We start from the raw sequence: 17,304 nt of genomic DNA on the forward strand, positions 1-17,304 counted from the left end.
CTCCAAAAATTAACAATTATAAATCATTACCATATTACCAGAGCATTGCACTTTTTTTTTTTTGCTATTGTTGTTTTGAAGAAGAAAAGCCCCTGGCATAGAAATATAGTTCTATGCCATCTTATCGGAGATCCTTATAGTCAGCTCTCCAAAAAAGCATTTAGAAAAGTTTCCTAGTTAAATGACATAGAAGGTTCCCTTATAGTTACTGTGAGGCAATAAAAAGATCAGTGTTTGGTTTGTAGTTGTGGCTTAGCGGTGGAGCACTTGCCTAGCACATGTGAGGCCCTGGGTTCAATCCTCAGCACCACATGAAAATAAATAAATGAAATAAAGGTATTGTGTCCAACTACAACTAAAAAATAAACATTAAAAAAGGAAAAGATCAGTGTTTGTCAGGTATTAGCAGAAGGGAGGAATGAATAGATGTGACACAGAAGATTTTTTAGGTCTGTGAAAACATGTATGATACTATAATGGTGACTACGTGTCCATTTTAATTTGTACAAATTCATAGATCATACAACATCAAAAGTGAACCTACAGCCATGTGTGGTGATGCAGGCCTATAATCCCAGTGACTTGCGAGGCTGAGGCAAGAGAATCACAAATTCAAAGCCAACCTCAGCAATTTAGGAAGGCCTTAAGCAATTTAATGGAATCTTGTCTCAAAATAAAAATAAAAAGGGCAGGGGATGTGGCTCATTGGTTAAGCACCCCTGCATTCAATCCCTAGTACCATTAAAAAAGTAAACCCACAGCCAGGTGTGGTGGCACACACCTGAAATCTCAGCTACTAGGGAGGCTAAGGCATGAGAATAACAAGTTCAAAGCCAGCCTGGACAACTTACATAGAGCCTGTCTCAACAACAATGAAAAAGAGTGAACTCTTGTGCAAACTTAAGCCTTTGGACAATATTGACATATAGATGTAGATTCATCTATTTCAATAGATACAACCAAGTCTGGTGCAGGTTGTTGATGGTCGGGGAGGTTTTGAGAAGTGAGGCAGGATGTATATGGAGACTCTATACTTTTCATTCAATGTTGCTGTGAATATAAAACTGCCTTAAAAAGTAAAATCTATTCAAAAAGAAAATATTGCATATATCTTAAGGAGAAGTAGGAACTTAAGCTTGGGGAGTTGAGAAACTCTTGGCAGGCATTGAAATGTATTTCTTCAAAGACTTATTGTAAATTGTATTTCTCAGACTACTGCTCTTTTTACCATCTGTCAAACTATCTCACCTTACAGTAAAAAAGACCCGCGACATTCAAATTTGAACAGAGGCACTTATTCATATTTTTTAAATTAAATTTTCTTGGCCAAAATTTGATCTTTACATTCAGAGTTTTAACATATAAACCTAGTATATGTCAAGAGATCTGTGACTTTTTCCCAATGATGGATATAAACTGATGAGGAATTCACCCTACTCCACACTAAGTTTATATATTTCTAACAGAGTATCATTTACTTGTCACATTGACAACTAAGGAACTAGGTTTATGCTTACCTTCATCTTAGCAGAAACGTAAGGTTTAAACACCCTATACTAAAATAAATCTCTTGTAGATTAGTGAATTACATTTAAAAATGTTCCCTTTAGTATAAAGAAGACTTAAAATACAGTGCTCTGTCAATTTTTTATCTTTGGCAGGATTATGAATGATTCCTTTTCTTCTTTCTTTTTGTATTTTATCTATTTGCTTGAATAACTATGTATTATTTTATTTAAAAATAAGCATAATCATGGGTAAGTATAAATCCTATTCAAATACTCATATGAAAAGACACAATGGCTGCTTTCTTCCATGGAAAATTCCTAAATTATTTGCACATTACCTTCTCTGCCAGTAGAGGAAAATTATACAGCAAATGTTTTATTTCTCAACACTAACTCTTATAAATGACAACCTATTAACCTCAACAAAGTTTACTGAATAGCCAGGTGTGGTGGTGTACCCTGTAATCCCAGCTGAGGCAGCAGGATTGCAAATTCAAGGCCAGCCTCAGCACTTAGGGAGGCCCTAAGCAATTTAGCAAGACCCTATCTCAAAATAAAAATAAAGAGGGCTGGAGCTATGGTTCATTGGTAAAGCACTCTGGCTAGGTTCAATCCCTAGTATGTATGTATGTGTGTATATATATATATATATATATATATATATATATATATATATATATATATATAATAAACTTACTTTATGAAACTAGCTCAAAGTATACAACATGCAAAGTTTGAACACTGTGTTAAATTTCTAAAACTTGGTGCCAGATTAAATAAAATCCAACAGAAACTCTCAATTCAAATGTTGCCAAGAGAATCTATTTTTAAAACAATATATTTTTCTAGAATTCTGACATAAATATTTCACTGATACTCTAAAGAAATTTAAGCATAATTTCATTTTAAAATTCCTTTTCAAATGAAAACATGAACTGTTATACTTTGGAGTCATATAGACCTGATTCTGCAACTTATTAGCTGTATAACCCTTTGTGACAATGTGTAAGTAGCTTAACTGCTCAGCACATAAATTTCTGTATTATAAAGTTTGTAAGATGAGGAAAAGAATCTATACTCCTAGGAGTATAAAGATTAGGGATAGTGTAAATTAAGCACAAATCAGAGCACCTGGGAAATGCTAGGGGCATTATAAACAGTAGGAGATCTGGTAATAATAGTTGTAGTAGTAAATGTTATTGCTATTAAAATTACTAATAGAATACAAATTCTTACCATTTTTGTGAAAAGGCAGAAAATAGTATATTAAACGTTGATGTGTGTGGTTCACAAATCCCTGGCCAAATCTTGCAAAAGGTTTTTGTGCCTTTCCAATGACTCTTCGTGCATGTCAAATTAAAAACACTCAGGGCTGTTCACAAGCAGGACAAACTGTTATGTAAACAAGTCATCTTTAGCCTCAACCAGTCACTCCTCTGCCTCACCTGGTCTTCCTCTGAGTTTGTGAAGAGCCACACCCTCCAACCCAAATCTACACACGTTTTTTCATTTCCTTCTTCCTCCTTTTCTGTCTAACTTCCTTTCTTCAGTGCTAGGGATTGAACCTAGGGCCTCACATATACTAGGCAAGCACTCTACCTCTAAACTACTTCTCCAGTCCTTTTTATTTATTTATTTATTTTTTACTTAGAAACAGGCTCTCACTAAGTTGCCCAGGCTGGACTTGAACTTGAGATCTTCCTCTACAGTCGCCCAAGTAACTGGGATTACAGCTGTGTGCCTCCAGACCCAGCACAAGTTTCTTAACTTTTAGTTCAAGCTCAGAACAAAAGGTCTGGTGGATGCCAGAACAGGCAGATATCTCCAGATGGAACACCTGGTTCTAGAAGAGGGGCAAGGTGATTGGACCAGAACAAGGAACTCAGAGCAGGGACCATGCAGAACAGTTTCCACTTCAATATATACCATTACTCTGTATTGCATTATGACTCATACATAAGGCAAGACAGCTTTTAGGAAAGGAAACCAAAATTTGGAAATGAAACTAAACGGCGAAGCAACCAAGAAACAGGGAACAAAGGCATGAGACATAGGCTCAGAGCCACACACCATGGGACTTAGAGCAGATAACGATTTCCAAAACTGGGGTCAAAATTTCTAAGGTTTGGAAAGGAAGTTTTGATTTGGAAAACACTAATTCATTTTGTAAGAGTGAGGCAAAGTTATGAATGGCCTCTTCCCTCCTGCAACACCTCCTTCCCACTTTCTCCACTTACTGAACTTTTCTCTTGCTGATTCTCTTGCATATCATTGCCAGCATATCTTTATCTATTTCTCCCTAAGTCTCTACTTTCCTGCAAGAAGAATCCTGATATGCACTTGACTTTCCCAGAAATAGAGTATCATGTATGTATGTAGAAATATGTATGTACATCATGGGTTTGAAGACTGAGAAAATCCATGGAACTCTTCTGCTTGGGAATAAATTGAGGAGAAAATAAAAGAGTAGCAGCACACACCTGTCATACCAGAGGCTCAGGAGGCTGAAGCAGGAAGATCGCAAGTTCAAAGCCAGCCTGCAACCTAGAAAAGAACCCAACCACTCTGGCACCCTGATCTCAGACTTCCAGCCTCCAGAAGTATAAGAAATAAGTTTCTATTGTTAATAAGCCACCTAATTTATGTTTCGTTGTAGCAGCCCAAACTGACTCAGACACTGCATAAAGATATTTATTGCAGTATTGTTTATAAGATCATGTAAATAGGAAAAATAAATGTCTCTTTGAGAGCTGTTGAGCACATTGTCACAATGAAATAATATTCAATAATTAAAAGTTTGACTAAGACTTCTAGATAGGTGCTGGCAGAAGGGTCACAAGTTTGATGCCAGCAATTTTCTGAGACCCTCAGCAACTTAGCAAGATAGAAAATAAAAAATGTCTCAAAATAGAAAATATAAAGGGCTAGAGATGGAGCTCAATGGTAAAGTGCCTCTGGGTTCAATCTCCAAAACCAAAAACAACAACTAACTCTCAGCCAAAAGACTTCTGGAGAGGAAAGGGTATGTTTATATTATAATACTAAGTGGTTATAAAATACTATAAACTTGTCCATATAACATGACATCTACATAAAAATGCGCACAAGGAAGGACAGGAAGAAATACATGAACAGGTTAACCATTGTCATTCTTTTTTTCAGTCTTTTCCTTATTTTCCACAATTCCCATTCTGTTAATCAGCTTAGGCTAGGCTTATACCAAGGTAACAAACAACCCCAAATATCTCGATGGCTTAACACAAAATTTATTTGTCACTCATATAAAATCCATTGTAGTTCCAGTGTAGTAAATAATAAAAGATGACCCTTATCAATACTTTTCCTCTCTGTATCATATGCTATTCACCACAAAAAGAATAGGAGTCTAGGGCTGGGGATGTGGCTCAGGCGGTAGCGCGCTCGCCTGGCATGCGTGTGGCCCGGGTTCGATCCTCAGCTCCACATACAAACAAAGATGTTGTGTCCGCCGATAAATAAAAAATAAATGTTAAAAAAAAAAGAATAGGAGTCCAGCCAGACACAATGGCACCTGCCTATAATCCCAGCAACTCAGGAGGATGAGGCAAGAGGATTGCAAATTCAAGGCCAGCCTGAGCAACATAGTGAGACCCTAAGCAACTTAGCAAAACCCTATATTCAAACAGAAATTAAAAAGGACTAATGATGTAGCTCAGTGGTAGAGCACTGCTGGGTTCAATTACCAGTACCAAAAAAAAAAAAACAGGGTCATACATACTTTTGGATACAGTCATTGGTCCCATTAGACTAAAGCCATGAAACTCTTTTTGACAACCAAGGGAAGTAATGTGCTCTCTCCTGCTGACATGACCAAGGGATTCTCCAACCCTAGGGCTGCTACATGCCTTAGGACCAGGCAGGAAGTTGCCCTAGGATGTAGCTCTGTACAGTGGGAAGCCATGAACAGAGAGAGGAAAAGATGCAAGACTCATGATACATCAAGTCTTATCTGCAGTCTAAACCATTTCTGGAATTTTCAGGTGACAAGCTGAATTCCCTTTATTATTTAAGTCAGTGTGAGTTGGGTCTTCTGTTGATTTCAGCCAAAAGACCTTTGATTAATGGTGCACTTTTATGATCCTGCTACACTGAGTCACTTTCGATTCTCTAAAACCCATGTACTTTCACTTTAAAGTGTGGTTAAACTGAATGCCAAATGTATACAGCATATTTACCATAAAAAGCATGATCCAGGTTTTTATTATCATGAATAAACAACAGAATCACCATCCACAGCATCTGGGAAAATCTTTAAAACTTGTGAACATTCCAGATTTCCAATTGTTGAAAAGTGCCATTCCTTAGGCATGGACTTGTAGCCATCTGTCATTTTAAGGCATGTGCCTGGACAAATGGGCAGTTCTCATACTCTGAGGTCCAAGCTCCCCTCAACATAATTTGTGAGAAGCCAGTTTGGACACAATTGAGAGGCAGACTTGGAGCAGCGTGAAGACCTTCTTGGAAGCCTGACAGTTTGCTTATGTGGCGAGTGTGGACAGAAAAGTCCCTGTCAAGTCAAAGTTATGTTTCTTACTTCCTGGTGTGGTTCTGTGAATGGGGAAGTGGGTGTTCCTCTGGACACATTCAGCACAGCTCCAACCAGTGTGGCCAAGTCAAATGGAGAATGTTTCAAAGATAACAAAAGGAGGAAAAACCATTTTTCAATCAGAGGAGCAAGAATCTCTCCCTCTCCCTCTTAGAAAAATTCTCACCTCTTCTCACCACATTTGAACAGCTAGAGAAGCCCCTAAGAAATGATGGTATGACAAAATTTCAAAGTTGCCAAAGGAATACCTTCCAGAAACAGTGTAGTGAATGGAACATGTGGTTCGTAGTCATCTCAGCAATACAAATCCATCTTTTCTTGGGTCACTATAGTTTTTCCCCTCTAACTTTTCTAAATAAGGCCCTTTAGCCCTCTAGGTATTGACAAATATTGAGGTGTTCAAGGCAAACTTTTTGGATCTCGGTAGGACATCCAAAAAGATCCATTAACCATAAAAAATAATTTTTTAAAATATTTATTTTTTAGTTGCAGTTGGATACAATATCTTTCTTTTTATTTATTTATTTTTATGTGGTGCTGAAAATCGAACCCAGGGCCTCGCACCCACTAGGCGAATGCTGTACTGCTGAGCTACAACCCCATCCCAAGAAGCATTTTTGAAGAGTTGGCATTTTCCAAGGCAGACATATGATGGATAGGCCCTTCAAAAACAAGGCTATCTCAATGAGCACTTTTACTTATGGCAAATTTTAGAAAAGCATTTGAAACACAGTATCAAGGCAAGCTTTCTAAATCTCCATAGTCAAGAAAACCATATCTGCCTTTCTGTTGTTGTTGTGGTTGCTATTTCCATCTCATAGGGAAAAAAAAAATGTATGTGAAGGAAAGAAATAATTACCACCTGTGTGCCCTGAATGCAAGAATGAAATTATAGAATAATGGCAGAAAATATATACAGAAAGCTAGCAAGATGACTCATAAGTACAGACACTGAAATAGCTCAGCTTTTGTGTACGGTGCGACAGATCTGCCAACAACTAACTCACGTAATAGGATAATCACTTGGGACTAGAGTTATTTAAGAGTTCCTGTAAAGTACACCTACCTCTGCAGAACCAGAAAATGACAGTGACTTTTGGGGAACGTGACAACCAGCACAGGAGAAGAACGACAGGAAGTCACCTACTGGTGAATCCAGGGCACCAGGTGCTACTCTTGCTGCCATGTGTCCCCTCACCTTCTTCTCAACCTGCCTGCCAGGCATCCACCAGGGGCTACACCCTGGCTGAGGCTGAGTCAGCCTCCCTGGCTCGCCTTTCTTCTCTTGTGCAAGCCAGCTGCTCAGGGCCTTTCCCTGTTTGAAGCCACCACCTCCCATTTTATTTTTGGCTTCGCTTCTGCTCTCTAAACTGGAGATGCATATTTGCAAATTTAGCCCAATCTTTACTCCTCCCTAATAAAAGCTAGTATGTCCTCTTCATTCTGAGGCTTCCTTACTGATCACCTTGCCTCAGGGAAGCAGGCAGGGAAAGAACAGCCACCGTGGAAAGCCTTGGAGCTCGAGAAGTCTTACCAAGATCTCACCCCAGGACTTGGCTCTAATTCATGGCTCTCCAGAACTCTCTAGACTCTGCACTTGTATTGTATCATAAAGTATTGTATCATTAAGGATTTTTGTTTGTTTGGGTTCAATCCTAGGGATGGAAACTAGGAGTGCTCTATGACTGAGCTATGCCCAAGTCCCTTTTTTTTTTTTTTTTTTTTTTGAGACAGGGTCTCACTAAGTTGCTTAAGGCCTCACTGAGTTGCTGAAGCCGTCCTCTTGCCTCAGCCTCCCCAGTTATTAGGATTACAGGTGTGCACCACTATGTCCAGCTATATCATAAACTTTTATTTCACCTCTCCCTGGAGTGAAGGCAGGCCTAGCAACCCTGCACACCTGCCTGCTTTCCTATGAGGCCTCTTTCCCAGCACTTTGGCCTGCAGTTCCAATGAGGATTGAAGGGTACAGTCCCTAGTATCCCCTCTAGCACCATTTTCCTGAAGCAAATAATTTCTATTTCTGAGAGCCTACAGACTGGATGCCTTTTCTTTCTAAATATTCCCTACTCCATAGAGTTAATGGAGATAAGATCATACCTGGGATAAGATCTGACCAGAAACTGCATTGTGTTCTTGGCTTTTATGTCTTTATTTATTTATCTTGCTACCAGAGATGGAACTCAGGGGTGCTTTACTGCTAAGCCACATCCCCAGCCTTTTTTTTTTTTTTTTTTTTTTGAGACAGTGTTTTGCTAAATTGCGTAGGGCCTCACTTAGCTGCTGAAGCTGGCTTTGAACTTGTGATCCTCCTGCCTCGGTCTCCCCAGCCACTGGGATTACAGGCATAAGTCACACACAATGCCGGGTTTGGCACTTGTGTCTTTTTGTATGAGAGGATTTCAAGCAAGATACAAGACTTAGACAAAGTATAGAAAAGTTAGAAGAGAAAGAAGAAGAGGGGAGAACACATCCTCAGGGGAGAGAGTGGGTCCTCTCAAAGAGTGACAACTTACTTCTTTGTGTCCTAGTTTTTTATTGAAGTAGGAAGAAGATGGTTAGAGGGTCCCTCCCACATAATATCTCTCATCTTGATTGGCAGAAACATTAGCTAATAACTTACGGGCAACTCTTGGTCATCTTGGCCTGGCTGATGGGTCCTAATCGGAATTGGTTTTACAGAATTTACCGTGGGAGGGCTCCAGTCTTCATCAACCCGCTTTCCTAGGTCGGGAATCTCCAGTCTGTGTTGTTTGTGTAGGGACTTTCTTAAGATGTCTTAGCACTTAGGCCCTTCTGAGCAAATATACCCTTTTCCTACCCTGAATTTATCTTCCTCCTGTAGTAAGAGGGATTATTCACAGGGTAGAATAATACCTCTTGTCAGACCTTGTGGCACCTCTGTAGCTGAAGCAGGGCTGTTAATTAACTGACTTGCTCTGTACAAAGTATTTTCCTGACCCCTTGCTGAGGGCTAACTGCTAACATCTCCAGATATTTCCTCACACACTCCACCATAGACCATAGCCACCAGGATCCTAGCCCTTACCTTGCCACCGGATGGCTTTCTGTGTGCTCTTGGGCATGTGGCTGAGCCTTTCTAAGCCTCAGTTTCCTCACCCATAGGGCTGTGGTGAAGTCTCAAGAGATAGTCTACTTAGCACAGATCCAGGTACGCAGTAAGAACTGACTCTAGGTCTTACCTATATCTGGTTGCTACAGTCCTGTCCCTGAGGGACAACACACAGCCCAATAGGGGGCCTCTTGGACTTTGCTCCATGTGGCCACTGGTGTCCATTCAGGCTGGTCAGCAACTGTGCCAACTTGGTTGCTAAACATTTTTATCTTAATGCTGTTTGAACTATGTGTGCTAAAAGCAAAGCACACTGATGAGTTATCAAAGCACCGGAGAGGAGAGAGAGGCCTCACAGCACAGGTTTGGAGGGATAAGAGGGAACAGGATGGCAAGTTGACTTTAATCTCCAACATGGTAGGCAAACAGGATCTTAATGGTTTACAGGATAACAGAGAAACATAGGGAAGATCTTTGTATTAGTTTCCTGTTGCTGCCAGAACAGATTGCCACAAACAGGGGATCAAAAACAACAGAACTTTTTTTCTTTCACAGTTTTGGAGGCCAAAAGCTTTCTGAGGCTCTGGGGAGATCCTTCCTTCCTCTTTCAGCTGCTGGTGACTCTGGGAGCTCCTTCATTTATGGCTGCTTAATTTCAATCTCTGCCTTTATCTCCACATGGCTTTTCCCCCATCTCTGTGCCTCAAATCTCCCTCTGCCTTTATTTTATAAGGACAACTGTCAGGGGATTAGGGCCTGCCCTAAATCCAGGATGATCTTAAATCTTGAGATCCTTAATGTCATCTATAAAGATTCTTTTTCCAAAAGAGATCACATTCACGGGTTTGGGGGTTTGAGATTTGTTAAATTCACTACAATTATGTTCAAAAACAGGTCTTTACACATGAAGGTACTTAATAAATGTTTTGGTTTGTGTGTGTCTGCCTTGCACTTGATGATTTTCAGAAGACTGTAATTCCATGACAGTGACGTGGTCCTCGGTGTGGACAGTTCCTCAGCACCATTCTGGCACCCTGGCTCTTGAGCAGAACATCTATTTCCTTGTCTTTTCCAGCTCTAGAAGCCATTGACATTCCTCATGGCCCCATATCATTCCTACCTCTTGTTCCACCATGACATCTTCCTTCTCTGACGCTGGCCTTACTACCTTCCCCTTCTGATGACAGTTGTGATTACATGGGGTCACCACAATAACCCAGGGTAATTTTCCCATTGCTAGGAGCCACTGCAAAGTATTACATTCATATGGAAATTGGGCTCCTACTGTTCACTTAGGCCCATTTGGGGACTCAAGTTACAAGACTCCTGGAGAGTTCCCATTGGTTGGGGAAGGATGGTAGGAGGGTGTTCCGGGGGAAGTGGAGCCCCCCGTGTCCGGTAGGGACACACGTGTGTGGGTGTGTGTGGACCGGCTTGTTAGGGGGACGCACACGGCCTCTCACAAAATAAAACTTTGTTTCAGTTCCATCTGGCTTGTGTTTTTGTGCTCAGCCGGATTGCAGCATCGCAAGCCGGCGTGCACTGACAGCGACCCGCGAAAGCGCCCAGCAGGAAGGCAGCAGGTGAAAACAGCAGCGGGCAGAAGCAGAGCCAAGGCTCACGCGGCCCCCGCCGTCCAGCCTGCAGCATTTTGGTGGCCCTTGTACGGGGAACGCCCAAAATTTATAGGTGAGTGATATCGCTCGCCCCTAAGGAAAGGCGACAGAATGGGTATTTTTGTTTTGATTTATTCTGCTTTTATTTCAGGCTCTCTAGCCTTACAATTTTTTCAGGCGAATTGGGAAAAATGGTTGGCTCAAGGTTTTAAGTTATTCGGCCCTGAGAAAGAAAAAATTGATATAATCATTTTTCTCCTCTCCGTTTCTGTTTCATTCTGTTTTGGCTTTCTTCTATCCTACCTTATTGGGTTACGTTACCTTTATAGTAGATTAGAATCTAGTAAAAAACAAACCGAAAGACTGTTAAGTAAATTGTTAGAGGTCCAGGCTATGGCAGAAAACTTATTAGGTCAAGCAAAACAAAAGGTCCCTCAAGCTAGTCAGACAGAAGAAAAATTGAAGAAGGCAAGCTTAGGGAAAAAACGACCCTCAGATAGGGAGGCTAGTACTAACTCCGTTCCATCACCAGAGGGCGTAATTCAACCAACAGCTTCACCTGTAGCTGAGCAGCCCTCAGTTTCCATAGGTGATGAACAGAATCCTGAGGCAGGACCCCAAAAGTTAGCATGCCCTGTAGTTGAGCGGGGAGAAGAAAGGGAACGAGTTTACCGTGCCTTAGATTTCAAAATAGTAAAGCAATTAAAGGAAGCTGTACAAACCTACGGACCTGCCGCTCCCTTTACTGTCAGAATGGTCGAATCTATTACCAGCTGGGACTTAACACCAGAAGATTGGGCTAGCGTGTGTCACTCTGTGCTAAATGGAGGACAATATTTATTATGGAAAATTGCCAATGAGGAATTTTGCAGGGAGACAGCTAGGCGAAATGCAGCAGCAGGTTATCCTGAAAGAGATTCTCAAATGCTATTGGGGAAAGGACCTTATGAGGGTCAGAGGCAACAGATTAGATATGATCCTGGCGTATACGCTCAGATCACTATGAATGCAATTAAGGCATGGAAAACTTTGAAGGGACAAGGGGATTTACAAGGTCAACTATCTAAGATAACACAAGGAGTTAATGAGCCCTACGCTGACTTTGTAGCTAGACTTATTGAAACAGCCTCTAAGACATTTGAAAATACAGAACAGGCAATGCCATTTATAAAACAACTGGCTTATGACCAAGCAAATCGTTGCTGCAAAGAGGTCATTAGACCGTGGAAACATGGAGATTTAAACACATATATTAAATTATGTAGCGACATTGATGAACAAGGACAAGTCATGGCAGCTGAAGTAAAACAGGCTTTAGATACCAAACCAAAAACATGCTATAATTGCAATCAGAAAGGACATTTTAAAAGAAATTGCCCCATAGGAGGAGGGTTTAACAAAGCTAGGTATCAAAGGAGTAGAATCCCGGGTATTTGCCCACGATGCCATAGAGGGAGACATTGGGCTAATGAATGCCGTTCTCAAACCACCATAGAGGGTATTCCGTTATCAAAAAATGGACAAAGACCAAGTGTCTACCCACAATATCGTGGAGAAAGGTATCAGGCCCCGTTGTCAAAAAACGAATTGGAGGGCCCAATGCCCCGGGGCCCAAAGCCACAAATATACGGGGCAATGGAGGAACCCAGCAGCACCATCAAGGTAGTGCCCAGGACGCACTATCCATCAGATCCCTCATCAGACAAACTAGAGGGAGCGCAGGGTTGGACATCTGTGCCTCTGCCAGAGCAGTATTAACTCCAGAGATGGGAGTTCAAATCATTCCCACAGGAATAAAAGGACCTCTTCCCCAAGGAACAGTAGGCTTATTATTAGGACGCAGTTCTTCTACACTAAAAGGACTTATGATAAGTCCTGGGGTAATTGATCCCGATTATGAGGGTGAAATAAAAATTATAGCCAGTTCTCCAAGAGGTATATCCGTAATTTCATCAGGAGATAGAATAGCACAGTTATTAATAATACCCAGCCTACATGATGAATTTTCCAGTTGTAATGTAGAAAGAGGTTCCAAGGGATTAGGCTCCACAGGTGTAGATTGGGCTATGCTTTCTTTAAATTTAGATTCTCGCCCAATGCTAAAATTAAATATTCAAGGACATGATTTTAATGGGCTGCTGGACACAGGTGCTGACCTCAGCATCATATCTCGTCAGGAATGGCCAAAGCACTGGCCATTGCAACAAGCCACTCAAACGCTTCGAGGCCTAGGAGTGGCAACTAACCCCCATAGAAGTGCTATGGTATTAGATTGGAGGGATCCTGAAGGATGTGAAGGAACTATACAGCCTTATGTATTGGACCATCTTCCCATAAATTTATGGGGACGGGATGTCCTAGATCAATTAGGATTGACATTAACAAATAACGTCAATTCTAACGCGCCCACTAGTAGGGCTAAACAAGGCTTTAGAAAAGAAAAAGGATTAAGGAAACAAGATCAAGATATGATAGCACCAATTCAAATAGATCAAGAAATAAATAAACATGGATTGGGTTTTCAAAAAGGGCCACTGAGACAATCAAAATTACATGGAAATCAGAAAGACCAGTGTGGGTTCCTCAGTGGCCCCTGACTAAAGAAAAGATACAAGTAGCCCACGATCTGGTCAAACAACAATTAGCGGAAGGACATTTACAACCTTCCGTATCTCCCCATAATACTCCCATTTTTGTCATTAAAAAGAAATCTGGTAAATGGAGATTATTACAAGATTTAAGAGCCATTAATAATGAGATGGTTATTATGGGACCTGCTCAATCAGGGATTCCCCAATTGTCTGCTTTACCAAAAACCTGGCATGTGTTAACTATAGATATTAAGGATTGTTTCTTTTCAATTCCAATTCATCCCGAGGATAGTCCACATTTTGCATTTACTATCCCTGCACTAAATCATGAAGGTCCTGATCAGAGATATGAGTGGAAAGTTTTACCCCAGGGGATGGCGAACAGCCCGACTATGTGTCAAATTTATGTTAATAAAGCAATCCAGCCACTTAGAAATCAAAATCCTGAACTACAAATATTTCACTATATGGATGATGTGTTATTAGCACATAAAGATAAGAACACATTGCTAGAATGTTATGCCACACTTACAAACTTACTAAAAAATTATAATCTAGACATAGCAATAGATAAAGTACAATTAAATTTTCCAATTAATTATTTAGGAGTTTTATTATCCTCAACCATGGTCCGTCCACCAAAAATTCAAATACGAGTAGATCAACTCAAATCACTTAATGACTTTCAAAAATTATTGGGAGACATAAACTGGATAAGGCCTTACCTAGGCATACCAACAGGAGAATTAGGACCCTTATTTGATATCCTAAAAGGTCCATCAGATCCAAATTCACCCCGCATGTTAACGCCTGAAGCAAGAAAGGCATTAAAAATCATTGAAACATATATGGAAAATATGCATTTGGATAGAATTGATATAAGTTTGCCTTTATTATTTATTGTACTACCAACAAAAAATATTCCTACAGGAGTATTTTGGCAAGAAGGTCCATTATTGTGGATACATTTATCGTATTCCCCTAATACTATTCTTACTAGATATCCTGAGGCTGTAGGACAATTAATACTCAAAGGGATAAAAGCAGCGAAGGGAGTGTTTGGGATTTCTCCCAATAAAATTATTACTCCATATACTATGGATCAAATTGATGAGTTAGCTAATGAGTTAAATACTTGGGCAATAATCATGTGTAAATCTAGTGTCTCATTTGATAATCACTTGCCATCTAATCCCTTGTTGTCCTTTTGGTCTAAGCATCCTGTAGTTTTTCCTAAAATGACAAAAAAAAACCCTATCATGAATGCTCCAAATATATTCACTGATGGGTCAAACAATGGTACAGCAGCGGTAGTTACCCCTGATCAAACTTTTACATTTTTAGTACCCAAACAATCAGCTCAAAAGGTAGAGCTCAATGCAGTATTACAAGCTTTTATGATGTTCAAAGATTCTGTATTTAATTTATTCTCTGATAGCCAGTATGTAGTTAATGCTATAGCATCCCTTGAAGATGCTGGTAGGATTTCTCCTTCCTCTACTGTTTTCTCTTTGTTTTCTGCTATACAAACTCTAATCTGGGACAGAAAAGATCCATTCTTTATTGGACATATCAGGGCACATACAGGGTTGCCTGGAGCCCTTAGTTTGGGTAATGAACTAGCAGATAAATCTACACATGACATACATATTTTCTCCACAATAGAAGAAGCTATAAATTTTCATAAAAGGTTCCATGTCAATGCTAATACCTTACAAAAACGTTTTAAAATAACTAAGGAACAAGCCAGACATATAATAAAACAATGTCAAAATTGTGTGACATTTTTACCACAAGTTAATCTTGGAGTCAATCCTAGAGGACTGATACCTAACCATATTTGGCAGATGGACGTTACACACTTGCCAGAATTTGGAAAATTAAAATATTTACATGTTACAGTTGATACTTCTTCTGGATTTTTAATGGGCTCCCTTCATGCCGGAGAAAAAACTAAAGATGTTATAGCTCATTGCTTACAAAATTTTGCCACTGTGGGTGTTCCTAAACAGTTAAAAACTGATAACGCTCCTGGTTATACGTCTAACTCTTTTAAACAATTTTGCTCATCATTTGGCATTACTCATATAACAGGAATCCCATACAATCCACAGGGTCAAGGCATAGTTGAAAGAGCTCATCAAACTATTAAAATGTACTTATTAAAACAAAAGGAAGGAATTGGAAAAGGGTATATATCCCCCAAAGATAAACTTAAAATAACCCTTTTTACTCTAAACTTTCTAAATTTGGATTCATCAGGACTTAGTGCTGCGGAAAGACATATGTATCCGAAAAATGTACATAAGCCTAAGGTACTTTGGAAAGATATTCTAACAGGACAATGGAAAGGTCCGGACCCAGTAATAGTCTGGAGTCGGGGCTCCGTCTGTGTTTTTCCACAGGAGGAACAGCAACCAATTTGGATTCCAGAGAGATTAACTAAAACAATTTCTACAGAAAAAGAAGATGATTTGACTCAAATCCATAACAGCTGATATCCAGAGCTCCAGCTTGGCTATTCTTACATCTACAACAGTGATTTACCACGGTGCCTTTTTCAATATCTATTTTATTATTACATTTTTCCCACATCATAAGGTTCTATTTTATTTATTTATTTATTTTCTCTTTCTTTTTGAGCTCATACAAACCTAGGTTAATGTTTTTCTGATCAGTTTTATTTTTTGACTGTGTTTTATTTTTTTTAACTGTAAAGTTTTTAAACATTGCAATGGAGATTTCACCTAGGTATAGCTACAAGGCCTTTATTTACTATTGTCCTATATGTTCTATGTTATGTATGCACTGTTTTGTGTTGTATGTCTGTATGTGTGTATGTCCATATTTCATTTATAAGGAGCGCTCATGTATAAATAGATATAAATGGATCCAAAAAAAAAAAAAAAAAAAAAAAAAAAAAAAAAAAAATCACGTGACTTATATGGTTTAATTTAAATTAGGTAAACAGCTGTTATAAATTTTGCTTTTAAAGGTGGTTAACAGATCTGTTTGTTTACTTTCACCTTTCCTTTTCATTATATTTAACAATTCTGTTCAAGATAATGTCTCTTTAGCACCATGGCCAGAATTCCCATCTCCATCCCAATGCCGGTGAAGACTAAGATAAAACCAAACTACAACTTCTATGATAGCTATCACAGTAAACTATATAAACTGATACATCAATCAATATAACTCAATAAGTATCCTCAATCAAGGACTTAATTTACTTTGGGAGAAAATGGACATATTGACAGACTCCTCCACTTTGAACTGCTCAATCAAGGACTTAATTTACTTTGGGAGGAAATGGACATATTGATAGACTCCTCCACTTTGAACTGCTTACACAACTTGCCTGGACTATGTATCACCTGTATGCATTGTGCTCTATTTGTTGATACAGTGAATTATGGTAGTGCTGAAATATCTTAGCTGCTGTGTCACCAGTGTTACTGTTCTTCCTAAGGAGCCGTCAATTGGCTTGGTGTCGTGGCATTTCTGTATCTTCCTCCCTTCTACTAGTGATGGTCTAAAACTTGGGGGCCAACAGAGGTGAGGCAAGAACCTCACCCCCCCACTGGCACCAAAGTTAAATTTGGGGGCCAACAGAGGTGAGGCAAGAACCTCACCCCCCCACTGGTGCTTAGGCCTATCCACAAGCATGGCTATGCTAGACCGGTAGTCAGTGACGGGTTGATCTGATTACAGTGGATTCAACCTAAGACAGGAAACTGACGTGTAAAAGTCAGTTCTCCCATGACGGGTAAGAACCACATGTTAAATTGGACAACCTACCAGGCACGGTCCCTAGCCACATTGCCATTGCTTAATTAAACAGAAGGGGGCAGATGCTAGGAGCCACTGCAAAGTATTACATTCATATGGAAATTGGGCTCCTACTGTTCACTTAGGCCCATTTGGGGAC

This window comes from Ictidomys tridecemlineatus, chromosome 7 (genome assembly GCF_052094955.1).
Source record: "Ictidomys tridecemlineatus isolate mIctTri1 chromosome 7, mIctTri1.hap1, whole genome shotgun sequence".
NCBI lineage: Eukaryota > Metazoa > Chordata > Mammalia > Rodentia > Sciuridae > Ictidomys > Ictidomys tridecemlineatus.